The 15,643-nt window shown below is 43.0% G+C and overlaps 1 protein-coding gene across 3 annotated transcripts in view; it reads right to left on the bottom strand.

The window, feature by feature from the left end:
• The window catches only part of TMEM121 (transmembrane protein 121), an 84,062-nt gene that overhangs the window by 62,061 nt on the left and 6,358 nt on the right, over positions 1 to 15,643 (bottom strand). The window contains exons 1-2 of one of the 3 annotated variants that reach the window (XM_056545340.1): positions 9,512 to 9,978; positions 8,176 to 8,310 (exon numbers count right to left, since the gene is read on the bottom strand). The gene's annotated coding sequence lies outside the window, so the exon portion shown is untranslated. Of the gene's footprint in view, positions 1 to 8,175; positions 8,311 to 9,511; positions 9,979 to 15,643 lie in introns of those variants that run through there. The other 2 variants (XM_056545342.1, XM_056545341.1) reach the window with 2 other exon arrangements.

The raw sequence follows: 15,643 nt of genomic DNA, 5'->3' as shown, positions 1-15,643 counted from the left end.
GGCGGCAAGTATATATATAACGGTGCATATAAATATGTATGAATGAAATGAATAAGGCTATAATAATCAAATGCATACTCTATATACACACAAGGGGATTAATATGACTAGTATTAGTAATGCAACATGATGTCAGAACGATTATTCAAGCCCTTAGGTGCGCGTGTGCCAAGTTTGATGATCCAGTATGCCTCACGCGCCAACAGCTTGCTCCTCTAATCTCCCCCCCTGGGTGGGCAGATCACTCTCTCAATGGGAATTACCCATAAGGTGGAAAGGTGCGTGATGTTCTTGGAAATGTCTGGACGCGCCCGAAAGCGCACGTGTGTGAAGTAGTCCCTGTACGCGAGATCCTGCTAGATGTTCAGAGATCCGCGTCTTTAATTTGCGGGAGGTGGAACCTACATATTTTACACGGCAAGCTGTGCAGTTGATTCAATAAACCACTTGATCGGATTCACAAGAAATGTTCGCATTAATAGAATATGTGCAATCAGTGGCATAAGATAAGATCTTCTGAGTCTTAATCACGTATTTGCATGAAGGGCACCTACTTTTTCCCCACACTGTGCTCCCTGCATAAGAAAGCCAGGTATTAGGTTTGGGCATAATAGGGCATCTCATGAAAAAACTTGGTGATACAAGATTTTCTAAAGTTGCGTTTTTCTTGGCAACATATCTACAACCTGTGGCTAGGATTTGACTGAGGATGCGATCTTGTTTTAAGATTGGGAGATTATTATTAATTATGTTTTTGATTTGATTGTATTGTTTGGAAAAAAAAACTGTCGAAAACACTACCATGGGCTGTGTTATTGTGTGATCATTTTTACGTTGACGTCGACCACTATACAAAAAATGTGCTCTCTCTTTACTTTTTACAATGTTCATGGCTCTGTTGATGAGGCCCAATGGGTATCCCCTAGTAGCCAAATGGGATTGGATCATTACACACTCTTTGTCAGAAGGTCAGAGCCTTCTGGCTCTGATAAATTCACCAACAGGCAGATTTTTTATTGTGTGCTTCTCGTGTCCGCTTTTGGCATGAAGGAGTGAATTTCCTGAATGGGGTTTCCTGTATAGGCTTGTGTGAATTACTTCCAAAACCGGATCGGACACGAAAGACACATCAAGCAAAACCATTTCTGAGGAATGGAAATTGCAAGTGAAAATGAGATTATCTGGGTTATTGTTGCAGTAAGAAACTAAATTGTCAATAATTGTGGAATCACAGGGTCTCCACCACAGAGGAATGGATTGTCCGGTGTGTGGATGAATCTTTCCTCCTACATAGCCATATAGAGGTTGGCCAATGAGGGCAAAAATTTGGCCCCCATCGGACAACCCCTCGTCTGCAGGAGGAAAACAATTGTTTGTGAGGAAAAAAAAGTAACATCAAGTATGTATTGTTGTAAAATAACATCATAATTGCTGTATGTTTTTAGATGGTACTCTAAGGCTCGTAGGGCTCTGTCGGGGGGAATCACACTATAGAGTGACATGACATCACAAGTGAACCACGATAGATCTGGGTCCCACTTGAAATCCTGGATAGAGACCAGTAATTCTTTAGTGTCCCTGATATAACCAGGGACCCTGACTACTAGTGGTTGTAAGAGACTATCTAGCCACATCGATAGTTTCTCTGTGACAGATCCTATTCCCGACACACGATGGGACGGAGGGGTGGAGGGAACACATTTTTATGCATCTTAAGCAAACAATGGAATATGGGACATACTGGGTTGGGGACATAGAGCTTTTCTTACATGTTTTTAAAAAGAATACCTAAGGTGGAACCCTCAGTAAAGATGTTTTTGAGTTTAATCTGTATCTCATTTGCGGAGTCCCTGGGCAATTTTTTGTAAATGACTTCATCACCAAGCATGTCCCAGACCAAACTGCGGTATAATTCACGGTCCAGCACAACCACCGATCCGCCCTTATCTGATGATCTGACTATTATATCCGAAAAATTCTACAGTTCTTTTAGGGCTTTCTGATCACTTGTGGTTGTGTTGGACGGTGAAGAACACCCTGTTATTATGGATCATAAGGGACGAGGATTTTACTAGTAATGGTGCATATACCTGCATATATTTGAACACTCAATTATAATAAACACACGCATAAACCAAAAGTTAGAGGAAGCTACTATTTTGGAAGTTGGAGGAGATACCAACTTAAAAGAAGATGATGCCACCATTTTGGAAGTAAAAGATGTTGCAGGTTCTTTACAAAAAGACAAGTGAAAGATGGAGGTTGCCCAAGACGGTGAAATCAAGCAACAGCTGCTCAAAGATCACATGACATTTCAGGTGACCCTCTTTAAACAGATGAATTCTTCAGTTATTTATATCTGTAATTTCTACCATTTCCCAATAAGAATGCAAGAATTCTCCATTTGTAAGAAGAAACTTTTTAAAGACTTCTATGGTGAACATGAATATTTTAACAAGTATATGTCCCATGGACACAACTGTAATGTAAACCCAGCCTTAAAGGGAGTTTGTCACCTAGATTTTTGTCTGCTCATAAGAACCAAATGCTGAAATGTTCCCAAAGTCATTGTACAGGGAGTGTGAGCAAAGAAGCTGTGACCATTACCTATTGTGAGTGGTGGATCCTGTCTTATCTATCCACTGATGTCATCCTTTAGTTTAACAGTTACTGTAGTGAAAGCTTATTATTTGGCTTAATGGCTGACATTTCAGGATTATTTTATAATATGGGTAGTACAATGTAAATAAGAAAAGAACATAACCAAAAATGTTTAAGAAATGTGGGCTGAACAGGATGTGTCAGTTTATTGTTAGGCTTAGTGGCCAACAGTAAAACATCAAGATTACTAGTTTATATTCTTATATTGATAGTACAATATCTATTACTATATCTATTATATAGATAGAACAAAAATTAACAAAATGCTTTAAAATGTCTAAAGGAGTATTTTAGCGATAGAAATAGTTTTCTAATAGGGTGGAGGAGCTTTGAAAATAACAAACAAACCATACTGACCTGCCCCAATCCCCCTTCCAATTGCCCTCAGTTAACTTCTGCCTCCTCTAATGTGTTGTTCCTGCAGAAAATGGTCATTGTGGATCATCGAGAAACAGCGGAAAGCCAGCCATCAGAATGCCAGGCGTGGGGGATCAGGGCTGTAAAGTATGGTCGGTTTGTTACTTTTAAAGCACCCCCCACATCAATGTTATACATTGATGGCTTGTGTCAACCAGAGCGGGAGCTGGAGCCACTCTTGCGGCCTGCAACCAATAAATGACAGTGATAGCAAAAAGAATACCTTGAGGGATGGCAGAGTGGTGGGCCGTAAGCTGGACATCACTTATTGGCCCCAGTTCAGAGGATCCTACCCTTCGCGTTGTCCTCCTGAAGCTACATTAGCATTGCATTAGCTAAATTGTTCACAGGCTTCAGCTACAAAAAAAAAAACAGGCCAGCCTGAAATCTTCTCAGCGTCCATTTATGATGGCCAGGTTGTGACCTCTGCTGCAAGTTAATGCATCAAGTTAATGTAAGTGATAGATACTCATCTGCAGACAGATCTGTTTTGTTCTTGTAACCTCATAAGTGCGAATCTGCTTAACCATGTGAAATACTGTAGATACAGCCTCACTACTGATTCTCATTACGAACAGACAAACTTTAACCCCTTAGTGCACATGGCTTTTAATGGCATTCACTAAGGGGCCTTATTCCTGACCATATGCCTTTTTACAGCCAGGCTGTTGCTTTAGCAGCTGCTATCGAAGAAACCCCCAATCCCAGCCTTCTGCCAGCCTATCGGCACCCCTGCATGGATGGATTCCCGTGGCAGCGAGCGGCCTAACAAATGCCTCCAAGTCTGCCTTTTTTGTACTCTGAATAGAGTTAAAGGGGCACTACCATGCTGACAACTTAACCCCTGTCTAAAGGATAGGGGATAAGTTGCCTGATAAGTTGTCCACACGGTAGTACCCCCTTAAAATGGATATTTTGTAATTTTTCCCTTGTAAAATTTTCTGAAAATAAATAAATAAATAAAAATTATAATAATAAAAGAATTTAAAAAAAAGACATATTTTGCATTGCCTATTCCATAATAACCCAATGTATAAAAACATCACTTATCACACACTGGAAGCACTACAAAAAAAAAAAACTGAAAGACAGTATTGATGTTTTTTGTCCTTCGCCTCCCAAATAAGCAGAAAATAAAGAGATAAAATAGTTACACAGTATGAAGAGTGGTTGGATACTCAGCTATTATACATTTATTTTTATTCTGGGGATAGGGGTTAAAGGGGTAGTCCGCTGCTCAGCGTTTGGAACAAACTGTTCCGAACACTGGAGCCGGCGCCGGGAGCTTGTGATGTCATACCCCCACCCCCTCATGATGTCATGCTCCGCCCCCTCAATGCAAGTCTATGGGAGGGGGCGTGACGGCTGTCACACCCCCTCCCATAGACTTGCATTGAGGGGGCGGGGCGTGATGGCACGAGGGGGCGGGGCTATGACATCACAAGCTCTCGGCGCGCCAGTTCCAGCAAACTCTCTGCCAGAGGAAGAAGGTTATGGACAGGATTATAGGGACAGAACGTTGATCCAGGGATTTATTCTGATGCCATATTGGAGTCAGGAAAAATTGGCTTCTACATCCTTTTTTTCTTTTTTTTTTTGGGTCTTCCTCTGGATCAACACTATTAGAAACTATGTATGAACTATGTAACTGTTATCATTTCACTAAAAATATATTTTTGCTTTGATATATGAACATTCCATAAATATTCAATGAAAGGCACTGTGTTCCTGTCACTCTGGAAGTCCCATAGACAATAACTGGAGTGGAGGTGCTCCATTCAGATGGAAGACTAAGGACCCCCATTCTCATGATTTTCAGCAGGTGTCAACCCTCAGACCACCAGGGATCAGACATTTATCTCCTATACTATTAGGGAGACAACCGCCAAATTTTTGCATTTTTGTAATAATGTTCTAAACAAAGGACTTTCTATGGGTGTATCACCAGTAACCAGGAATACTCTTTATCTGTATCCGAGGTGAAGAATAAAACAGTTGCAGAAAATGAAATCGTACAACACCAATTTCATCCAGTTAGACAGTGAGTGAATATTTGGAATATTTCACACAGCGGCAGCTCAGCATTGCTCTAAAGCGAGGAGAATGCATGATGAGAAGATCCCTGATAGATAATCAGTATGCATCGGAACCAACAGTATACACTGACACACAGCAAAAATACATGTAGTATCTGTCAACTTTCCCCAACCCAAAAAAGAACTATAAATGTGAAATGCCAAGGAATGTAATAACAGAGTCAGATAACTTAACCTGGGCCTGGATCAATGACACCGTATGTGAGGGTCTAGGCTTTATTTTACTTATGGATTAACTTGAACACCGTCTCCTGCGCACAGATTAAACCAATGTATGAGTTAGTCTGCCGGTAGGAGAACAGAGACGTGAATGTAATGTAAAGGAGGATGGATTGTGGATGGTAAGAGGGAAAAGACAAAGAATGATGGTCCAGATGTCAGTAGGGGGTAAATATCACTGGTGGACAAGGTGGCATCAAGAGTGAATGACACCAACGTCATCCAAAAAAGTACACCTACACAGCATGCCTTTGATATGGTGGACTTGCTGCAGATTTTTGCAATGCTTGGGAATTGTGCAACAGATTTCAGGTGGATTTACAACCAAATCTGCAGTAAAAAAAAAAAAAAGCCATACCTATAACGTTAAATGGGGTTTTCCGGTAAGATAGTTTAACGTCTAAACATGTTCAGGGTGGCAGCAAAAATACAAACACTTATTCACCCTTTCCCTAGTGGTGAAAGTTGGATGGTGCCAGTCAAGTTGCTCATAGCCTCCAGTTCTCGCTCAAAATACATAGGAGGTGCCTGCTAGGCCATTCACTATCTGAGGCAGGTCATTGATGTGGAGAGTGGGGACTTCCTATGTTGATGGGATGCAGAACTGAAATTCTGAGTAGCGGGACTGGCACTGCCCAAATGGTACTGGAGGGGGATCGGCAGCAGATGAGGCTGCAGTTTCTGGTGGCTCCCTCCGCCTCTTGATGTATCTCTGCCTAACTGGGTATAGGAAAGAATCTATCAATCACGGGCGGCAGGACAGGTATATCCTCATGGTTTACGCAACATGAACCCAATGACAGGTTCCCTGTAGGACATTATTCCAGACAACCCCTATAGGCTGGCCAGGTGGGTGTCCGGCTAAAAGTAATTCCTCCCAATCCCCTCTTACACGTGTGGCAGAGTTCTTAGTGGCGAGAGGGTAGAAAGCATAAGCTAGACAACTCCAAAAAACAATACAATTGGGCAGTTAAAATCCAACATGTCCAGTGCCCATATGTCCAACACCTGTTATTGGAGGAAAGTCAGAGGGCCCCCATACATGGCTGGCTGATCTAGCGGGTTCAGCCAACCCTTATCTAATGTGCATGGCCAGCTTTAGACTGTAAGGAACATCTGCCAGTGTTGCAATACAGAGTGATGCTATACCGATCTCCAGTTACTGAGTGAAAATCTTCATACACCGCAATCACCATTCATGGGCAGTGAGTCTTTGATTTCTAACCCGTCAGACTCAAGGCGCATGTGCAGGATTTCCCCACTGGTCACTGCTGGCAGGCAAGCCCTGTGTGTCAATCAAACAGGAAACAGGCACGATGACACAGGGGAAAGGCGTTGTGCCCAGAGCCATGCTTCTTTGACACTCTGGGATGGCAGAAAGTTTTTCTAGGGGAAATTAAGCCACCAACAACTCTTGACACTAATAGTTATAACACAGTGTTAGCGGTTTTATGCACTTTAAATTGGGGATGACCCAATATGTGACAGTCCCAGCTTGTTTCTGGGATTTGAGGGAGCTGAACCCCCTTAATGGTCTATTCAAACGTACAGTATTCTGCGCAGATTTGATGCGCAGGATTTTCTGCTGCAGATTTCAATATAAACTGAATGACTGAACACAGCTTGAAATCCTGCGCATCAAATCTGCACAGAATACTGTATGTGTGAATAGACCCTTAATCTGATTGTTTTGACTTTCCCATTAGCCATTTTGAGACAATCAACTTTGTAATTTACAGGAAAAACTGGTTAAAAAGAAGACAGCTCCTTGAACTGAAGTCAAGGCTTGGGAGAAGAGAACCATCAACCTATACTTCACTTCTTCCCAAAGCTACGTCCACATAGTGGATATTTCCGACATATCCTTGAATCGCTGACGTGTATTTTAACTCACAATATTGTTGTGGTGTCTGGTGAATGACTAAGGGCCCATATGGCTTTTTGGAATTCAATATTTCAAGGCCATTTGCCAATTTGAAGAGGCTGTTTGGACAACCTTATTTTTTTAATGGGCGATATAAAAAGCTGCCATAATGAGACAAGCTGCAGCCATTTACTACATAACCCAATAATAGTTTTTCATGGGGGTCATTGTAGATAATCCATGATCAGCTTAACATTGGTGACTATCTTCGGTAGCATTCACATCATATTTTTAGCATTAGTTCAGATTATATTTTGGTGTCCTGTTGAAAAAGGGCTGCCGACGTACAGCTGGTGGGCTCGTTGATTTCAATGGGCTTAACAGAGTCTAGTTGTGAATACATTTGCACCAAAAATTTGACTGAAATGTTGTAGACCATATTTTCGAGACCCACAAAAAAAGCCCATGGACCAAACATGACAATGAGACTACGTTTGGCCTGCTGAGGTCAATGGACCTGCCATGAGCATGTAGGGCTTTATGTCCACATACCATTGCTGACATACAGCATGACGGAGACCTAAAAACATGATGTGAAAAAAGAGCCTTAAAGACAACCTCTGTATGATCATCCGGAACATGTCTCGATTCAGGAAAAACACCCACATTTACTGACTTGAGTGAGCTCCCTTGTCATGCTTCCTTAACTCTGTATGTCTTGAAGCCTCAACCCATAGACTGCAAACACCTGCTCTAGGTAAGGGGGCTCTGAACATTGGGGCCTTGCTGAGATCAGCTTGTGATAAGGCAATTTACACTGTGAAAAATTGTCTAAACATTTAGCATTCACATTGGTAAAAGAATACGAGAAAAACTAAAAGTTATAGGACTACGACAAAATTCAGAAAAGCATCTCACGTTTCATGATCAAGACCTCATATGTGATTCCCATTTGAAAGAATTCTCTGACATCAGTGGGCACCTGGGAGCTGGTTCTGGCATAGATGCCCGGAATATAAGGGGCCATGCTTCTGTGATTGGGAATCCAGAATTCTATGGTAGATTTGCAAAGACAAAGATTTTATTGGTATGATAGAGATTCTAAGTTAGGAAATGTCAGACAAGAGGTAACAAGACTTAGATGCCATACTGACTGCCCCCTCACAGGCTGATGCCCTAAAAGTACTTAGTAACCACTAGACATAGACATATCAGGACTCGGTGGGAACATAAATAATTACATTTTGGAGTATCATAAACCAGTCATTTTCCTTTTTTGTACATTAGGTGCAGAGGTTCCAACAACCAAACATTTCCCCTTGGAATGGATGAGTCACAGACTTAAAATGAAAAATATTAGACCTGGTATTAGCAATGTGGGATTGTGGTATATCATTCTACCCCTCTCTTTACACCCACAAGGCCCACTGGATATTTCTAACTGAGGCACATGGCACATAGCAGAAATGCTCCCCAACCTTCAGTTAAACCTCTTTAAGAAGACCACCAATAATTGCATGGAAAAGTGGTCTTCTATGGGAGTAGTCTTCTTAAAGAAAATAGGCACTGTGCATAGTGTACGGTGGACCGCAAAATAGATCACCTGAAATCTGGTCTGGATAAGAGAGTGGTCTTCTGGAGAGGTTTCACTCTATACTTGATAAACAAATTTGGGGTCACAAAGCATTCTCAGGATGATCACATCCATGAAAACTTGCAACACACGCACTGTACATGTATAAGAGAACTGCTGTTTGGGCTTAACAGATGTGTCTATATAGATATATCCGGAAGAACTGCATGATATCTGGATGAGATATAAATGTATATATCCCAATAGGTACACTGAGACTCTTATGTAATTCTTGGATCCCTGCTGTAAGCAGGTCACCTCCACAGGCTTTATGATAGGATAAAAAAAAAACAATAAAAAACTATAATGGTCATAGAAACTGAGGCCACATACTGGCACCGGTGAACTTGCATGATTCTCTTACGAAAATTACTGTTCAACCCCTGCTGGCTTTATTATAGGTAACTGTATAGCCACAAATGCATATATTAAAGTAATGAAGTCTCTCTTTCCCTATATATAGTTATCTATCTATATATATATATATATATATATATATATATATATATATATATTATTTTTTCTCATATGTGTTTTGTATATATATATATATATATATATATATATATATATATATAGATAGAGAGATAGACAGATATAGATCCAGTCTTCCAGTCTTACCTTTAACAATCCAGCCAATCACTCCTTCCAGCTAAGACATTTGCAACAGCTGGGTATCAATATTAAATCCAATCAGGTTTGCAGTGATCTCCGGAAAGACCATTATCCCTGTACAATCCAGCATCCTTTATGGCCCTTATGGTCATTGGCGATGCCCTGTCAATCGCCCATGGTTTTCCTGGTCTTCCAGGCTGATGCTCGCTCCTGTATCCCCCTCCAGTAGGCTGCACTCGGTGGATGGAGCCAGCAGCCCAGCACTGCATTCAAGCAGTCATTTGCAGGATGAATGCCAGTAACAGTGGAGATACTGTTGTATAGGGGGAGGGGAGAGGGATGAAGGCTATAAGCACTGAAGCCTCTCTCCTTCTTCTACAGACTTGCACGAAGGAGAATTACAGAGGAGAGTTCCCACCCATTACATGTCAATGTCTCCTCCACACTGCTGCTGCTTCTTCTGCTGCTGCACCTGCACATCCCTAAGCATGCAGTGCACTGTGTATTGTAGCTACCGAAATGGGCTCCTAGTGGATGGTTTCACGAAAAAGGTTTAAGATTGTTAATTCTAAAAAGGGAAGTTTCTCCTCAAAATTTACAAATAATTCCTTAATGTTAATACCAGGTTATGGGAGTTAATACCTTTCTTTGCACTTGCCCAGGATGCAGTATGCCTGCCAAGGCGGTTTGTAGCCCATCACTGGCCTGTAGGTCCTTTGAGCAATCAGAGGAAAGGGTAACTTTCCCGGAACCCTGAAAATCATAAGGCCAGGTTCACATCACGATCTGTACGTCCGACGATCTAATGGTAAAATCGGAAGGTGTCAAATCTAATCGAATGGGATGCAAGAAATAAAATTGGATGACTATAAAATCGTATCTCTCAGTCGGATGGTAGCTTGTTTTTGGCTTTTTTTTTTTATACCCCTTAAAGGGATACTCCGCCCCTACACATCTTATCCCCTATCTAAAGGATAAGGGATAAGATGTCTGATCAGGGGGTCCCTCAATGCAAGCCTATGGGAGGGGGTGTGACGGCTGTCATGCCCCCTCCCATAGCCTTGCATTGAGGGGGCGGGGCGTGAAATCGCAAGGAGGCGGAGCCGTGAAGTCGCGATACCTCGGCCCCTATATCGCCCGTCATCAGCCACGGAGCGATCTTCACTCCGTGCAGCTCATGAACGGGGGCGCTGCAGAAGAGATCACGAGGGTCCCCAGCGGCGATCATAAATCTTATCCCCTATGCTTTGGATAGGAGATAAGATGTCAGGGGTGGAGTACCCCTTTAAGGACACTGGACTTAAATGTACGCCCTGGTACCCTGATACTTAACATACCAAGATGGCATTCAGACTATGCTCCTGCACTCGCTTCATAAACTGTAAGTTCTCCATCAGTAACCTCTTAAATGCCATGATCAATAGCGATCAGGCCACTTAAACACCACAATGACTGCCCCTCCAACCAATCTGCAACCCAATAACATGTATGCGGGGGTCCGATCAGTTTGTTTGCCTGCCAGAGGTCCTCTCCCAACTCTGATCCGCTGTTAGAGCCTGGTGAACCAGTAGATCGCCAATAACACTGAGTAATGCTATGCAATAGCAAAGCATTATTCAGTGCTAGCAATTTAATGATTGTCGCTTATGGAAACTTAAAAAGTGTACATAAAATAGTTCAAAAAAATGTTTTTTTTTTTTAAAACATACATAGGCCCCTCCCCTAGTATTGATTAAAATGACCCCTTTTTATCATTTTTCATATAAAAAATAAAAATAACACCAAACTATTAATGTTTATGACCCTGTAGGTGAATGGCGTAAATATAAAAAAATACCAAAGTTCAAAATTGCTGATCTTTGGTCACATCACATCCCAGAAATTTTTTTTATAAAAAGTGATCAAAAGGTCATTTATGTGCAAAAAGTGGTACCAATAAAAACTACAGATCACAGCGAAAAAATTAGCCTGAATATAGAAAAATAAGGGTATTTTCTTTTAACCACTATCCAAGCATATGCATTAATGGAGAACTTCAGCAATAATTAACTTATCCCCTATCCACAGCATAGGAGATAAGTAGCTGATCGTGGAGGGGCCGACCACTGGGACTCCGATGATCACCGGGACAGGACACGCACACGCTCTATTCATTTCTATGGGAGCACTGAAAAGTACAGTACAGCACTCAGACATCATTAGCACTCTCATATAAATGAATGGAGGGCATGCAGTCTACCAGTAGACGACACGCGCTCCTCACTGAGAGAGACCGGTTCCCGTCGTGGGGGAGGGCGGGGGTGTGTCTACTATGTATCCTGATCCCATAGAGATAACAGCACCAATATATGGATTGAGCTGGGAGGGGTGGTGTATAACTATTATATATCCTGATTCCATAAAGATAGCAGCAGTATACAGATAGAGCTGGAGGGGTGGTGAATACCTACTTTATATCCTGAGCCCATAGAGATATTAGCAGCAGTATACAGATAAAAATGGAGAGGAGGTGTTTAACTACTATTAAACCTGATCCTATAGAGATAGCAGCAGCAGTATATGGATAGAGCAGGGAGGGGAATTGTATAACTACTATATATCCTGATCCCATAGAGATAGCAGCAGTATTATACAGGTGCAGTCAGCTGACTCTGGACTGATCACTTTAGCTGAGACATAAAAAACTGTGTTTCATTTTTGAGTGAGTCATACTGATGATGACATGACCCAGTTACAGTAAAGAAACACATGAATGCAGCTGTGCTGAAATGAAACAGATAGTGCTGTAGGAATAATGATTGTGTGCATAATATGGGCGATGTAAAACATGGAGTGCCTCTAACTCTGCTTGATGCAGGATAAACCCCTTTATAAGGCGGCTCCATAACTCTTAAAAGGGGTAAAAAAAAATTAAATCAACTGGTGCCAGAAAGTTAAAGGGGTACCAGACATCTTATCCCCTTTCCTATCGGAAAAGTGTGACGTTACGACTCCGCCCCGTGTGACGTCACGCTCCGCCCCCTCAATGCAAGTCTATGGGAGGGGGCATGACGGCCGTCGCGCCCCCTCCCATAGGCTTGCATTGAGGCGGCGGAGCGTGACGTTACACGGGGGCGGAGTCGTGACGTCACGCTCTTCCGCTCGCGTGGTCGGGATCCGAAGCCTCCAGCCTTGCCGGAAGCCGTTGAGATGGGTGCTGCAGCCGAGATTCCGGGGTCCCCAGCAGCGGGACCCCCGCGATCTGACATCTTATCCCCTATCCTTTGGATAGAGGATAAGATGTCTAGGGGCGGAGTACCCCTTTAAACAGATTTGTAAATTACTTCTATTTAAAAATCTTAAAGGGGTTCTCCGGTGCTTAGACATCTTATCCCCTATCCAAAGGAGACCCCCGTGATCTTGCACACGGCACCCCGTTTGTAATCAGTCCCCGGAGCGTGTTCGCAGGGCCACAGGCGTGTGACATCAACCTTTTTTTTCCCACCGGAGTACCCCTTTAAGGGCTATGCTATGCTGGCCACCTGAATGCACGTGCTATCAGAATGATTTAGAAATATATTGAAGGTTATGCTGTGTCAGTACAGTATCCACTAGGGAGCTTCATGTGTCAAATAGCCAATGCTCCTAAACGTGACCCTGCATGGCCATTACATTACCCATGGTCACACCCATGAGCTGTAAGGGAGCTGAAGTTGGTGTCCATTCTGTACCACTGAATGTCCTATATTTTTACATAGAGGCATACATGACCGCAGGAGTCGGCGTAGTACGCCGGAGCCTGCGCAGTAAACGGGGTCATTTTGACCTTCCGATTCCGAGATTGTTGGCCGTGTGCTGTGTATTGCTATGTGTGGGGGTGAGCTTAATTATGCACTTTATTACCGACACTTGTTTGCAGGCCAGCATCGGTATCTTTATTGGAGCAATCGAACGTCTATCAACATTAGCGTCTTTTGATTGGTCAGGGGTATCATAGATAAGGTGAGGAGTTTTGGTGGTTAGTCACACCCCCTGAGGAAGCTCGTTTGGAGTGAAACTGTCATTGGGGTAGGGTAGGTATGGCCTGGCATCTTTCTTGTAGTACTCCTGCTGCTATTGCTGGAGTTTATTACTGTTGATTTTTATCCCTAATGTTTCATGTCTTCATTCATTGCTATTCTGATATTCCAATCTGTATCCAAGCCTATAGGGCCCTCCATACCGACTTTTACTTTGTATTCTGGTGCTTTTAATAGTATGTCTTTTGTTGTTCTTTTATAAGTTCTCAATAAAGATTCATTCATGTTTACCTTATGTGTTTAGTGCACTACTTTTTGTTCAATTTCGGTGTTGCATATCTATAGTGCACTTTTACCTATTGTGTGGTGGGGTATTTGTTTATCGGTGATCATGGAGGCATAAATACAACGTTATGGAGGTATTCTGCTCTAAAAGCAGCGAAGGCAATTTATGCCATGAAATCGATATGTAAACAAGGCAAGACAGAAGACTAACTACTAGAAAAATATCTAGGTGATACATTCCCTTAGAGTTCTGCAAAATAAAAGTATAAATAAAAAGTATAATAAAAGTACAAATAATCACACCTACTACAGTAAATAGAAGAATATGTTCAGTCAATAAAAGTGAACCGGCCTGATGCGGTATATGTTAGAATACCGGTCTGCCCGTATGCTGACATATGTGACTACACCAACTTCATTGTACACTGCTCCAAAAAATAAAGGGAACACTAAGATAACACATCCTAGATCTGAATGAGTGAACTAATCGTATAAAATACTTTCGTCTTTACATAGTTGAATGCGCTGACATCAAAATCACACAAAAATGATCAATGGATATCAAATTTATTAACCCATGGAGGTCTGGATATGGAGTCACACTCAAAATCAAAGTGGAAAATCACACTACAGGCTGATCCAACTTTATGTAATGTCCTTAAAACAAGTCCCAATGAGGCTCAGTAGTGTGTGTGGCCTCCACGTGCCCGTATGACCTCCCTACAACGCCTGGGCATGCTCCTGATGAGGTGGAGGATGGTCTCCTGAGGGATGTCCTCCCAGACCTGGACTAAAGCATCCGGACAGTCTGTGGTGCAATGTGACGTTGGTGGATGGAGAGAGACATGATGTCCCAGATGTGCTCAATCGGATTCAGGTCTGGGGAACGGGCGGGCCAGTCCATAGCATCAATGCCTTCCTCTTGCAGGAACTGCTGACACACTCCAGCCACATGAGGTCTAGCATTGTCTTGCATTAGGAGGAACCCAGGGCCAACCGCACCAGCATATGGTCTCACAAGGGGTCGGAGGATCTCATCTCAGTACCTAATGGCAGTCAGGCTACCTCTGGCAAGCATATGGAGGGCTGTGCTGCCCCCCAAAGAAATGCCACTCCACACCATTACTAACCCACCGCCAAACCGGTCATGCTGGAGGATGTTGCAGGCAGCAGAACATTCTCCACGGCGTGTCCAGACTCTGTTACGTCTGTCACTTGTGCTCCGTGTGAACCTGCTTTCATCTGTGAACAGCACAGGGCGCCAGTGGCGAATTTGCCAATCTTGGTGTTCTCTGGCAAATGCCAAAGGTCCTGCACAGTGTTGGGCCGTAAGCACAACCCCCACCTGTGGACGTCGGGCCCTCATCCCACCCTCATAGAGTCTGTTTCTGACTGTTTGAGTGGACACATGCACATTTGTGGCCTACTGGAGGTCATTTTGCAGGGCTCTGGCAGTGGTCCTTCTGCTCCTCCTTGCACAAAGGTGGAGGTAGCGGTCCCGCTGCTGGGTTGTTGCCCTCCTACGGCCTCCTCCACGTCTCCTGATGTACTGGCCTGTCTCCTGGCAGTGCCTCCATGCTCTGGACACTACGCTGACAGACACAGCAAACCTTCTTGGCACAGCTCGCATTGATGTGCCATCCTGGATGAGTTGCACTACCTGAGCCACTTGTGTGGGTTGTAGACTGCGTCTCATGCGACCACTAGAGTGAAAGCACCGCCAGCATTAAAAAGTGACCAAAACATCAGCCAGGAAGCATAGGAACTAAAAAGTGGTCTGTGGTCACTACCTGCAGAACCACTCCTTTATTGGGGTGTCTTGCTAATTGCCTAAAATGTCCACCTGTTGTCTGTT

Source organism: Hyla sarda, chromosome 11 (genome assembly GCF_029499605.1).
Source record: "Hyla sarda isolate aHylSar1 chromosome 11, aHylSar1.hap1, whole genome shotgun sequence".
In the NCBI taxonomy this organism is placed as follows: Eukaryota; Metazoa; Chordata; class Amphibia; order Anura; family Hylidae; genus Hyla; species Hyla sarda.
The sequence above is the reverse complement of the archived record's forward strand: the minus strand, read 5'-3'. Positions and strand labels throughout refer to the sequence as shown.